The following is a 13,259-nucleotide window of genomic DNA, read 5'->3' as shown; positions in this document are numbered from 1 at the left end:
GATAGACCTCTCACTCTCCTTCCCTCCCTGTCCCGCAGGTGCTTCTCTCAGCGGTGGCCTGGCAGTCTCCACCAAAGAATGTCACTCTGGCCTGAGGCCCGGCCTCAGACAAAAGCCCTTTGGAGCTAAGCCTACATCCTCTGTCTGACAGGACCCTGCCCGCCTCCCCCACCACCAACTAGGGAGGGCAGCTAAATTCATCCCCCTCGAAAGGATGGATTCCACAGAACAAGGCTGCCTCCCTACTCAGGAAGTAAAACCACTCTGAGCCCTTGATCTCTGCTCTTGGCTCCTGGACAAATAGCTGACTGTCATCACACAGAGGGCCCCATGGCCCTGAGAGCAGAGGCAAGGAGGCCTGCAGACACATGTGCACCGGGGGCTGCGAGGAGGGAGCCCAGTGCCACAAACAAAACACAAAGCCCTGACCCCGAAACGAATCTTCACACCCAACTCGACTCTGATCAGGGCTGGGAATGAAACGGACTCGAGTTTGAACTCCTGGCTCTGCTATTTACTAGCAGTGCATCCCCACACCAGTCATTCCCTGAAACTCAGTTTTCACAACTTTCAAATACAGAGAATAGTATTTACTCTATAATTATGTGATTTGAGGATTAAATGAGATAACATAACATCTTGGTACAAAGGCTGGCACTTTTTCAGCAAACCAATCTTCTAATATCATCCTATTCCTTTGAACGCCTAAAGCCCCTTGATGGGAGAGCCAACATTTAACCTGCTTGGAATCTTGCAGATGTGTCCACATGCCCTCCTTACTCAAGCTCACTGATGCTGTTCATTCTTACCCTTCCTCCTCAGGCCAAGTCTCGATCTCTTTGTGATTCCAACTGTTCCTTCTGGAACTCTGCATGGCTGGCTTCTGGAGGGCCATCAGCTGTGATCTCACCTGGACCCCAAACTATAGCTCCCATTCACTACCCATCATATGAGCCACTGAAAGTCCTGGCGTGGTGTTGGGGGACCTGTTTCCTGATTGCAGAGTATCTAGAATGGGAAGCCTGTTGTGATGGGATTTTGTTGGCAGGTTGTCTTCCAGATGGCTATGAAGACACTTTTGCTTTATGCTGCCCAATTCTGGTTGCTTCCTCCCCTAGGAAATGAGAGCCTTCGTGGTGGACACAGCCTTAAAGATCAACACTGTTGTTTTATGGCTAAAAAGACGGACATGCAGAGTGGTGAGACGCCTACAAAACTGGAATGTTACCCAGGCCCAGAGGCAGCTGTTTGAACATAACCATGGAGAGACATTTCCCCTTCCTGGAGCACTCCCTTCTCTTCCCTTCCCAGCACCCTCCTTCCCTGCTTCTCCATCTGTTGTCACCTTTTCCCTCTGTACTAGATTGAACAGTGTGCCCCCAAAATTCATGTTCACCTGGAACCTCAGAATTTGACCTTATCTGGAAATAGGATCTCTGCAGATGTAACTCAGTTAACGTGAGGTCATATTGGATTAAGGTGAATGTTGGTCAGGCCGGTTGCGGTGGCTTATGTCTGTAATCCCAGCACTGGGAGGCTGAGGTGGGAGGATCACCTGAGGTTGGGAGTTCAAGACCAGCCTGACCAACATGGAGAAACCCAGTCTCTACTGAAAATACAAAATTAGCCGGGCGTGGTGGTACATGCCTGTAATCCCAACTACTTGGGAGGCTGAGGCAGGAGAATCACTTGAACTTGGGAGGCGGAGGTTGTGGTGAACCGAGATCTCACCATTGTGCTCCAGCCTGGGCAACAAGAGCAAAACTCCATCTCAAAAAAAAAAAAAAAGAAAAAGATGAGCCATAATCCAAAAACTGGCATCTTTATAAGAAGAGAGAAATTTAGACGCAAGCACACAGCAGAAAGGTGGTCACATGAAGACAGAGGCAGAGATTAGAGTTCTATGCCAGAAGCCAAGGAACGCCAAAGGTTGACATCAACCATTAAAAGCTAAGAAGAGACAAGGAAAAATTCTTCTCTAGAGCCTTTGGAGAGAGCATGGCCCTGCCGAAACCTTGATTCCAGACCCCAACCTCCAGAACAGTGAGAGAATACCTTTCTGTTGTTTCAAGCCCTCCAGTTAGTGGTGCTTTGTTACAACAGTCAGGGGAAACCTGCGCCCTCTCATCTGGTGCTCTCCTCCATCCCTCCCTTGGTGGAGGAAGAATAGACACCTAAGACACACGAATTTACACAAACACGTTAGGATTGAGGGCCCACAGCTTCAGTATTTGCATTTTATAGGATGACTTCTACTAAAGGTAACGAAGTAGAAGCAGGACTGGGAATTCTCACAAATGGAGGCCTAGTTACAGCTCTGCAACTCACCCTTACAAAAAAATGTATCATCACCTCCATTTGATAGAGGCAAAAGCTAGGGCTCAAAGAGGCATGAGTGAGGAGGGCAGCATTGTGTGGTGGCTAAGAGTGTAGCCTCTGGCCTCATAGTCAGCCTGTGTCCAGATCCTGGGTACTCTATTTCATAAATGGCCATATGAACTTAGGCAAGTCATTTAACTTCTCTGGGCCTTGGTTGCCTCATCTGTAGAATGAGGATGATAACAATAAAATCTATCTCTAAGATAGATGGGTACCATGGGTACCATGCTCACTACCTGAATGAAAAGATTAATCGTACCCCAAAACCTCAGTATCACACAATATACCATTGTAACAAACCTGCACCTATACCCCCAAATCTAAAATAAAAACTGAAAAGAAGTTTAAAAAAGTAAAAACAGAAAAAAAAAAATGGAGCTAGGTGTATTAAGGTTCTGGTAATTTACTTCTGTGGCTCAGCTGCACATCTCTTTGCTCTTTCAACCCTGCAGCACCTCTGTAACCACCCCCTGTATTAAATTCCTTCTGGCTGAAATACCTAGTGTAGTTTCTATAGTCCTGTCTGGAGCCTGACCCATCCATGGGGTATTCAACCTGGACCAGCAGGTCAGCAAAGGCATCTCTGAAGAAATATATTTAAGAGCTCAGACCTGAATGATCAGTAAGAGTTATTCAGGGGATGTAACTCTGTCTCTTTGGAAGACAGGAAATAAAGGAACTTATAAATACAAAATCTCTGAAGCAGAAACAGAGAAGTCCTATATGGCAAAGTAAGTGCTCTAGAAGAATGGAGGGGGGTAAGTAAGGGTCCCTCCTGCAGGACCTTGGAAAGACACAAAGCATTAAAGAATACTAGGTTGGAGAATGACACAAATAACTGTATTATAATAAGGATAAGAGGCGGTTATCTTCCCATGTCTACAAAATCTTCCTGGGGTTGAACTGTTCTCATCGTATGTGGCAGTTCCTCCACAGCTGGAATACTTTCTATCTGAAGGAGTGTAAACCCAGAGACAGTTCTCTTACATGGAATTTTTGGGTAAATAATAATAATAATGATAAAAGGTGCTTTTTCAAGGTAGATGTAACCCCACTGCATGGTTTGGCTGAAGGAAAGTATCTTTCTAAAAAGAATAAATTGTGCTTCCTTCTGGCAAAAACAGCCCAAGTGTCTTTATGCAATGCATAAAATGCACAGCCACAGTGGCAGCCTTTGGAGTCAGGCAGACTCGAATTCAAATGTCATCTCTACTTGCCATCTTGAGCATTCACCCTAACGTCTTCAAGTTTCTGCTGCCTCATCTGAGAATTGAGACCTAATAATGCATGTCTTATACAGCTCTGACAAGAGTTAAATTAGGTGATACTTGCAAAACATCCAGTTCAGTTCCTGGTGCCTAATAGGTTCTTAAAAGTGATCATTATTTTAATTGCTAGCAAGTCTTGTTATTTTGAGTCAAAATCAACCTCCTTGTAACTTCCACTTCAGTAGAGCTGCCCCCAAATTACTTGGGTTCCTCTTCCGTGAGAATATTTCTGCCATTTGAAAATAGCTCTCATACCCTTTCTTTGGGATGACTTCATGCTCTTGTTGGCTGCCCGGATCAATTCCTAAGCTGTCCTCCCCATCCTGCCCACCAAGGCTCAAGCCTCAACTTTTCTCCTAGCCAGGTCCTCTTTTTGATTCGCCAACAATCAAACTAATTGGCTCTTTGGGTTTGTCACGTTGACTACACTGGTTTCAAATGTTAATATTTATTATCTCCTTGATGGTTTTCCTGACATGGCAGGTGCTTCAGATGGAAGTTCGATGTGGTTGTCAGGCTTGAAAGAGCATGTGTTTCCAAGAGTTGGCTTGAACAGGGACACAGGAAGCAAATTTCCATGTTGTGTCATTTTCTGTCATCCTGTGATTACTCACCGGGACCTCTTCCCTTCTCCACATCCTCTGGAACCACACAACATATGAAGAGAGAAATGGACGGTGACTTAGATTATAAACAGCATCTCCAGCTCCTGGCTGGGCTGAGCAGTGGAAGTTAGCTGCCAACCATTTGTTGAATTTGCATATTTTGTAATGTACAGCCCATGACCCTCCTGGTCATCACCCATTCAGGTCATGCTTTTGCTTATTCATTCATTTATTCATTCAGCACTTACCAATTTTGTGCCTATCCTGTGCCGTGCACTATGCACGTATGATCTCGTGCTCTCTGAACATCCATGAGGTGTGTGCTATTACTATCTCCGTTGCCATAAATGAGTGATTAGGTGTATAGCTTACTTAAATATCTTGTCTGTTTTTGCACAGAGTCGAGATTCAAAACCAAACCAGTATTTTTAACCACAATGCCACATGACTCTTCTTTTTCTACAAAAGAGTGTGTATTGGAGAGTGGTTCCCACCTGTTTGTTTCTTCTTTTCCACCAGCAATTCTTATGTGTGTTTGGTGGTAGAGAGGATTAAGTATGAAGTGGATGTAGGTAGGTAGTAAGAAACTTGCCTGCAGTCACACAGCTATGAAGACTCAAGGCTAAACCCAGCTATGAAGACTCAAGGGTGGAGCTCATTGTAAAGAACCTAAAGCCTGGCTGGGCACTGTGGCTCATGCCTGTAATCCCAGCACTTTGGGAGGCCAAGGCAGGCGGATCATCTGAGGTCGGGAGTTTGAGACCAGTCTGACCAACACGGAGAAACCCTGTCTCTACTAAAAATACAAAATTAGCCAGGCATGGTGGCGCATGCCTGTAATCCCAGCTACTCGGGAGGCTGAGGAGGGAGAATTGCTTGAATCCAGGAGGCAGAGGATGCAGTGAGCCAAGATTGTGCAATTGCACTCCAGCCTGGGCAACTCTGTCTCAAAAAAAAAAAAAAAAAAAAAAAACCAAAACCTAAAGCCTGTGCCTTTTCGTCACTGCATCATGCTGTACCATTCATCCTGCAGATGTACTCATCCAAGCAACTATCTTTTTTTTTTTTTTTGAGACGGAGTCTCTCTCTGTCGCCCAGGCTGGAGTGCAGTGGCCGGATCTCAGCTCACTGCAAGCTCCGCCTCCCGGGTCCACGCCATTCTCCTGCCTCAGCCTCCCGAGTAGCTGGGACTACAGGCGCCCGCCAACACGCCCGGCTAATTTTTTGTATTTTAGTAGAGACGGGGTTTCACCGTGTTCGCCAGGATGGTCTCAATCTCCTGACCTTGTGATCCGCCCGTCTCGGCCGCCCAAAGTGCTGGGATTACAGGCTTGAGCCACCGCGCCCGGCATCAAGCAACTATCTTTTAAGACAGCCACTGTATACCAGGCATTGTGTGGGAGAACAGAAGTCCATCCCCTTTGCCTCAAGACTGTTAGATCTAGCGCTGCAAATTTATGTTCCAGAACTCCTTGGGGGATCAGGTAGAACTGCTTAGAGAGAGGACACTCCAGATTCAGGATTGAGCATATTGACCACTACATAGCTCTGGACTGTCCATTTTGTAGGGTGTGTGAACAGCATCCATGTAACTGAAAAGGGCAGCCCTATATATCTGCTTTGCAGAAACATTGAGGCAGGAAAAGCATTGCTTAGTCATTCATCCACCAAAATGTGTGTTTTGAGAGTCTGAACCTAGGCATTATGGGGTTAGGGTTACGGTTAAGGTAAGGGTGAGGGTTAGGCTTGTCTCCACTCTTAAGGAGACTTGCATCTCACTTATAAGGGGAATCATGTGAAAAGAGAGTTAATGAAACAAGACAGGACAGAAGAGCGAGCAGATGGGCGTGTGAGAAAGGGCACTGAGGCCGGGCATGGTGGCTCACTCCTGTAATCCCACCACTTTGGGAGGCCGAGGCGGGCAGATCACTTGAGGTCTGGGGTTCAAGACCAGCCTGGCCAACATGGTGAAAACCCATCTCAACTAAAAATACAAAAATTATCTGGGCGTGGGGGTGGGCGCCTTTAGTCCCAGCTACTCGGGAGGCTAAGGTGGGAGGATTGCTTGAACCAAGGAAGTGAAGGTTGCAGTGAACTGAGGTTGCATCACTCCACTGCAGCCGGGGTGACAGAGCAAGACTGTCTCAAAAAAAAAAAAAAAAGAAAAAGAAAAAGGACATTGAACTTGGAGTGAGAAGACTAGTCTTCCAGGCCAGCTCTGCCACTAAGCAGACTTCTCAATTTGAGTTGAAACCTAACGCTTTCCTTGGGTCCTGCCCTTGTGCCTCAGGTCCCTGGTCTCAGGATGGTTTTCCTCTCTCAGCATACATTGTAGACTGAACTCCAGTTGATGAGGTTCTCCAGTTTGACCCCAGGCCCCTCCTCTGGGCAGCCATTTTGGATCTGGCACAGGCAACTTCTCTGACTCTGGCCGTAATAGCGAGTATCCAAAAAATGGGTGGTGTAGGCGGTACATTTTAAAACCTTAGGGTCTCACTGATGCCCTTGAAATTAAGCCATGTCTTCTGGGTTTGGTGTGTGGACATGCACAGGCCACATTTCACTCATGATCCTTTGGGGAAAAGGAAATGTTTTAGGCCAGTTTTTCCCAGAAGCCGGCCCTGAGCGGAGGATTCAAATGTATCTTCCCGGAAGTGCTCCCAGGAGAAGCGAGTAAGGAAGTGGAGGAAGCAGGAGAGGGGAGGGGAAGGTGGGAGGCAAGGGTGTGATTCCAGCTGATGCCGACACCTCATCATGATTCCCATGGGGACACTGAGTATAAATTGCACCTCCAAGCTTGTCCCACCTGGAGTCAAAGGAACCGTGACCCCACACAGTTTGTACCCCACATAGTTTGTGCCCCACACCTGCCTATTTCAGAGGGCATCACTGTGAAGAAGGTCACAGGAGTGATCAGGTAGCAGCACCGTCTTTAGAAGTGGGGGACAGGGACGGTCAGACAGCTGGTCAAAAGGTGGTCCTGGGTGGGGAGACCAACAGGGGCCCCCACAGAGTTTCTACTCTGTTAATCTTCTCTTTATTACAAGAAGTGATCACCAAGAAGATTTCCAAAAGTAGAAGAGGGGAGACTTTAGTTCACTACTGTATCTGTGGTCAAATCCAAATTGTTGACCTCCTGTCTTCCTTCTGAATTCCAGCTTCTCACCAGCCCAGATGGCATCCTTTTCCACTTCAATATCAGCCCAAACAAGACCCACTTAGATTGATCTCCAGCAAAAACAAAGCAACACAAAAACACAGCCACATTGAAATGAATTTTGCAGAATCTGTTTAGTTTTTCCCTTCGATATGAGCACATCTGCTTCTCTCCAGACCTTGGCAATCAGTGTTGATTCTATGGCAGTGCCTTTGATGGGTCCTTGTGGCATATTCTGAAGGGGACTCCTCGTTTCCTCCTCACAGAGATAGCTTCCCTCCACTTACTGTCGGTGGCTGATGTAAGATGCTCATGTCTGGATAATAAACAAGGCACAACAGTTGAGGAACAGACACCTTTTAAGTTAAAAAGTTAAAAATGCCATATACACAGCCCATTGGAATTTAACTTTTAAATATGAAAGTATAATATGTAATTTGTTTATCAAATGTAAGTAAAATAACCAAACATTCATGTGCTAAATTATATACCAATGGTTGTCAACCAGGGACAATTTTCCAGCCCCTGCCCCAGGGGCATTTGGCAATTTGGCAACGTCTGGAGACGGTTTTGGTTGCCATAAGAGGGAAGAAGGATGTGCTATCGGCATATAATGGGTAGGGGCCAAGGGCACTGCTAAACATCCTACGAGGCATAGGACAATTAGCACAACAGAGAATTACCTGGCCCAAAATGTCAACAGTGGTGAGGTTGAGAAACCCTGATCTAGACTGTTTTATTTTGGTGTAAATTTTGCACTGGTTCTCTATATTAAGGCCTATTTTCAACAGTTTTGAACTTTCAAAATCCCAGTGTCAAAATATTCCTGAGCACCAATTTGGAGTAAGATGCTGTTGGAGGTGCTCTAGTATTAACCCTCTGGTGGGACTAAATTAGTAACCTCACGGTTCACTCAGCAGTGAATTCCCTCTATCTGAGTTTTCTGAGTTCCAGCATCAGGGTGGGTTACCAGGGCAGTCATGCAGGGTCCTGCACTCAGAAGGAGGCCCTGGGCTTGGGGTTTAAAGCTGTGCAGTGGCCCTTCTGAAGTTGTTAATTGGTCTTTGAATTTGTGTTTTGGTAGTGAAATTTGAGGGGACAGTGAAGTATGCAGCATACTTGATGCCTCAACTCAGATGGGGTCCCACTTCCTGCTGCCTCCCCGCCTGGCTGGAGTGGGTTCTCGGCTGCCCATTCCTCTACTCACACCCAGTGACTGCTCTTTCCCTCTGCCCTTGGCCAGGTCTGAGAGCAGGTTTGGGGAGGGTTGAGTAGGGTATGCGCACCCCGTGGACCAAGTCACGGGACGGGCCCCAGGTGCCTGTGAGGGGCTGCTGTCACCCCAGAAGCATCCCTATGCCTGAGGGAGAATGATATTAAATAGTGAACAAAAAATACTATGATGGGTTGAGAGAGCGAGATGATGGAAGAAAAGAAAAAGCGTTTTTTTTTTTTTTTCATCTGCTTTTTGAACAAGAGGCCTCATGTTTCATTTAGCACTAGGTCCCATACATCATGTGGCTGGCCCTGTCAAGAATCGATAGTTACTGCTCATCAATGCTCATTCTTTCTAAGCAAAACTTTTCTGGTGGGCTTTTGGGGTTGCCTTTTATTCAGGAGTCATGAAGTCTTCTGCAGCAGTGTACAACAAAACCTTTTTGGAGAAGGCTTTAGACCCAACCAGTGATGCATCTAACATATTGCTGGAGACTGAATGTATGTGTCGCTTCACATTGAAAGGTGGGGCCTTTGGGAGGTGATCAGGTTATGAAGGTGAAGCCCTCATGAGCGGAATGAATGCCCTTATAAAAGCAACTCCAGAGAGCCCCTTCACCCCTTCCACCGTGTGAGGACACAGTGACAAGGTGACCATCTGCGAGCCAGGAAACGGGCCCTCCCCAGACACCAAATCTGCTGACCACTTGATGTTGGATTTCCAGCCTACAGAAGGATGAGAAATAAAATTCTGTGGTTTGTAAGCCACAAGTCTATGGTATTCTGTGACTGCCGCCTGAATGGACTAAGACAATGGTCATTGAATTACTAGATACCAACGTTACTAGAGAAAAATGAAAAGCTATAGCAAGAACAATAGATTCTCTCTTACCTAGTTGTATATAACCAGGCCACTCATTTTAAGCCTACTAGGATTCTGGCTCTCTTTCTTTCATTGCCTTTTGCACATCTAGACCAGGTTTTATGCGCTTTGGGAAGGACTTTCTTACAAGGCACTTGGTGGCACGCCTAAGGATCGACAGCAGAGACTTCACCACGCGTAGAGGAACAGCTGTGTTTTGTGCCTATCTGCTAATTATGTTTGCATATGGGAGAATGTCGTCTCGTATGTGGTTTCATTATGATATTCCTCCTAGTGGTGAGGTCGTAGGAGGAAAGACAAATCTTCTGTAGTCGTTAGAGGCTACTACCGTTTGCCAGAGTTCCTGACAAGTGCTGAATGGCTGCTTGGCTTTAATCATGCCTCACGGGCAGGCCATAGTATTCTGTATTTTATAGATTAAGTTCCAGAGGCTTGGTGAAAGGTTAGGAAGTTTATTCCTGGTCACATGACCAGGAAATAGAAGAGCCAAAACTTGAACTCAGTCCAGACTGACCCCAGAACATGAATTCTTGCCTCTGTGCTCCTGTACTCCTACCAGCATTCCCGACCGGTCTCCAGTGCTCCTGTGTGCACCGTCAGTGACCAGGAGGACCTCAAAGGGTAACCCCAGCACCTCTCTCTCAGATTCTATGAGGCCACCCAGTCACATGGACAGTGGAGACTGAAACCCATCCTGTCCTCTGCTCCTTAAGCCTTGATCTGACTTCTCCACCCAGAGGAATGGGTGCCTTTATCAAATTCATCTGCCCACAAGGATCACTTTTTTTGAATTTATACAGAGGCACTGGATAGATAAGCATCTGTCAAGGGTACATAAGGGCTGTTTCTTCGTTTCACCTTCTTTGTCTTCCTACTGGTTATTATCTACACTTGGATGCCCAGGACCACGAATATCCAGCAGGACCTTCCTACAAAGAGGTCACACCCTTGATCCTTAGGCCAATAGACTAAGGGTTTCTTAAAGTGTGTGGCCCAAGAACCATATCAGAATAATCTGGGTGGTGGCTAAAAATTCTGAATTTTATACTCCATTCAGATTGCCATATGTGGGCTTTCTGGGGTTTGGTCCTGGTAATCTGCATTTTATCAAGTTCAAGTTCTTTTGCCCTCTAAAGTTTTAGCAAATCTCTGTTTCTGCTGACCTCTTTGTTTTGGCTTTGAATCCACCTCTGTCCAATCCTAAACAAACTCTTGACTCTGTGACTGACCCTCCTGTGACCCTCTTCAGTCCACCACGCTCTGTGGGTGTTCACTCTGCCAGTATCTGCTTTTCCCTCCGGACTCTCCAGGCAGCTGGCACCTTTGCCACTCTGCTGCTTCAGGTCGGGACCCTCATGCTGGGGACATTCTGATTCCTGTGCACCTCAGGCCTTCGCTGACTGCTCTGAACCCTTGCACTTGCTTGCCTAACCCTCGGATCTTGCTAACTCCTCTGCAACTTCACTCCCCAGTCCCCTCTGGCCTAGCAGATCAAAGTCCTGGTCGCAGAGACTCATTCTCATAGTACCTCATGGTACCACTGTGGTCCTGAGCAGAGGTCCCTAACACAAGGCAGAAGGGCCCAGCCCTGTCTGGAGGCCTCTGCTCCCTGCCTAGTAGATTCCTTTTCTGTGTCTGGTTCAGGTCTACCCACAGCCTGTGGTTGGGGAAACATGGAAGGCTCTGAGTTTCTGGTTTATAGATTTTAGGAACTACAGGGAAAACCTCAATTCTCATATATGAGTCATTCAGAGTAAATGTTAGAGCTGGAAGCACCTTTTTAAAAGAGTAAGTTAAAGAAGCCAGCAGTAAAAGGATGGATGTTCATATTTTGGTGTTAGGTATGTCATTTGGTAGCACCCACAGAAGCCTCATGGTTGAGCTACTCTTCTCTAGGGGAAATGATTTAATTATAATGATACTAAATCATCATGGTACTAACTCATGTGGTATTTTACAGATTTCTTATATTGTATTTTATTTGATCCTCATAAAATACTAATGGCCAATAGTCACTCTGCTATTAGGCACTGCTCTAAGGTTTTTATATATGTTAATTTCTTACTCTCACAGAGAGGCTAAGTAACTTGCTCACAGTCACACAGCTGTGAGAAGCTTAGCTAGGATCCGTACTCAGTTTAGCTTCAAAATGTGTGTGTCAGATAAAGTTATCGCCAGGCGCGGTGGCTTACACCTGTAATCCCAGCACTTTGGAAGGCTGAGGCGGGTGGATCACAAGGTCAGGAGTTAAAGACCAGCCTGGCCAAGATGGCGAAACCCCGTCTCTATTAAAAATACAAAAATTGGCTGGGTGTAGTGGCAGACACATGTAATTCTAAGCTACTTGGGAGGCCGAGGCAGGAGAATCGCTTGAACCTGGGAGGCAGAGATTGCAGTGAGCCGAGATTATGCCACTGCACTCCAGCTTGGGCAACAAGAGTGAAACTCTGTCTCAAAAAAAAAAAAAGAAAAAGATACAACTGATTCACATACCCCCATTTCACTTATGGGAAACATGAAGATGAAATAGGTGAAATGGGAGGATCACTGCCGACTTTTAAACGTGGTGGGATACATAGGGCACATTACTTGATTTTAGTGGTCATGTTTTTAAGGCCAGTAAGAGAACACCTAAGAGGTAGAAGAGGATCATAAAAGTAGGTCTGGAAATCCTGGTAGTAATTTTTATGGTTAGAAAAAAAAAAACAACCGTTTATTGATTTGGCTGACATTTTGACGCTTTTTTGAGCATCTTTTAAGAACTAATTGGGTTCACATTAATGCATATGTTTATTTAGCTGGGCACAGAAGTAATGGCTTTAATAAAATAAAGCAAAATGGAACTTCTAAAGCAAAAAAAATGCATCTGAAATACAAAACACATTGAATGGTATTAACAGCAGATTAGACACTGTAAAAGAAAATATTAGTAAACTTGAGGACACACTAATAGATATTAATCAACTGGAAGTAAAAACAAAACAAAACAACAACAAAAAAGGTAACAAGAGGAATAACAAAGACCCAATGACTTGTGTACCTATATTAAATGGCCTAACATAAACTTAATTGGAATTTTAAAAAGAGAGGAAAGAGAGGAAGGAGAAGAAAAAAAAGACTTAACATTTTAAAAGTTCTAAATTTGATGAAAACTTAAACCCCAAAATCTAAGAACTTAAACAAAATCAAAGCAGGATTAACATGAAGAAAACTACTCAAAACATATCATAATTAAATTATTAAAAATTAATGATAAAGAGAAAAATTAAAAAAATTACACACAGAGGAATAAGTGTTAGAATTTTCCAAACTTCTTTTGAAAACAATGCAAGCCAGAGGACAATAGAACTGTATATTCAAGTGATATATAGCTTAAAATGAACTTTTAAAAATATTTTTTAATTTTTCAACTTATTATTATTACTATCATTGCAATTCAAAGTAACAGAATCAAGACATGCTGCTGATTTTTAATTTATTACTTCATATATTACCTAATGATTTTTAAACTTTTTCTTCCTATGAGATTTAATTCTTACACCATCATCTGCACCTCTCCACATCATCCTCTTAATATTGTTATAGCACTATTGTTGGCTATATAATTAGTGTTCTTTGAAGTGTTTAAATGCTCCAGCAGTAAGCCATCTTCTTATTTTCTTCTTCTCCCCTGGGCAGTTATCATATCAGAAATACTTTGCCATGCTCTCCCCTTTATTTGTTCCCTGGATACCTCCCTCAGAGACACTTTC

The sequence above is a fragment of the Colobus angolensis genome, unplaced genomic scaffold (genome assembly GCF_000951035.1).
Source record: "Colobus angolensis palliatus isolate OR3802 unplaced genomic scaffold, Cang.pa_1.0 Scaffold295, whole genome shotgun sequence".
Lineage (NCBI taxonomy): Eukaryota > Metazoa > Chordata > Mammalia > Primates > Cercopithecidae > Colobus > Colobus angolensis.
Note: the sequence above shows the minus strand (reverse complement) of the source record.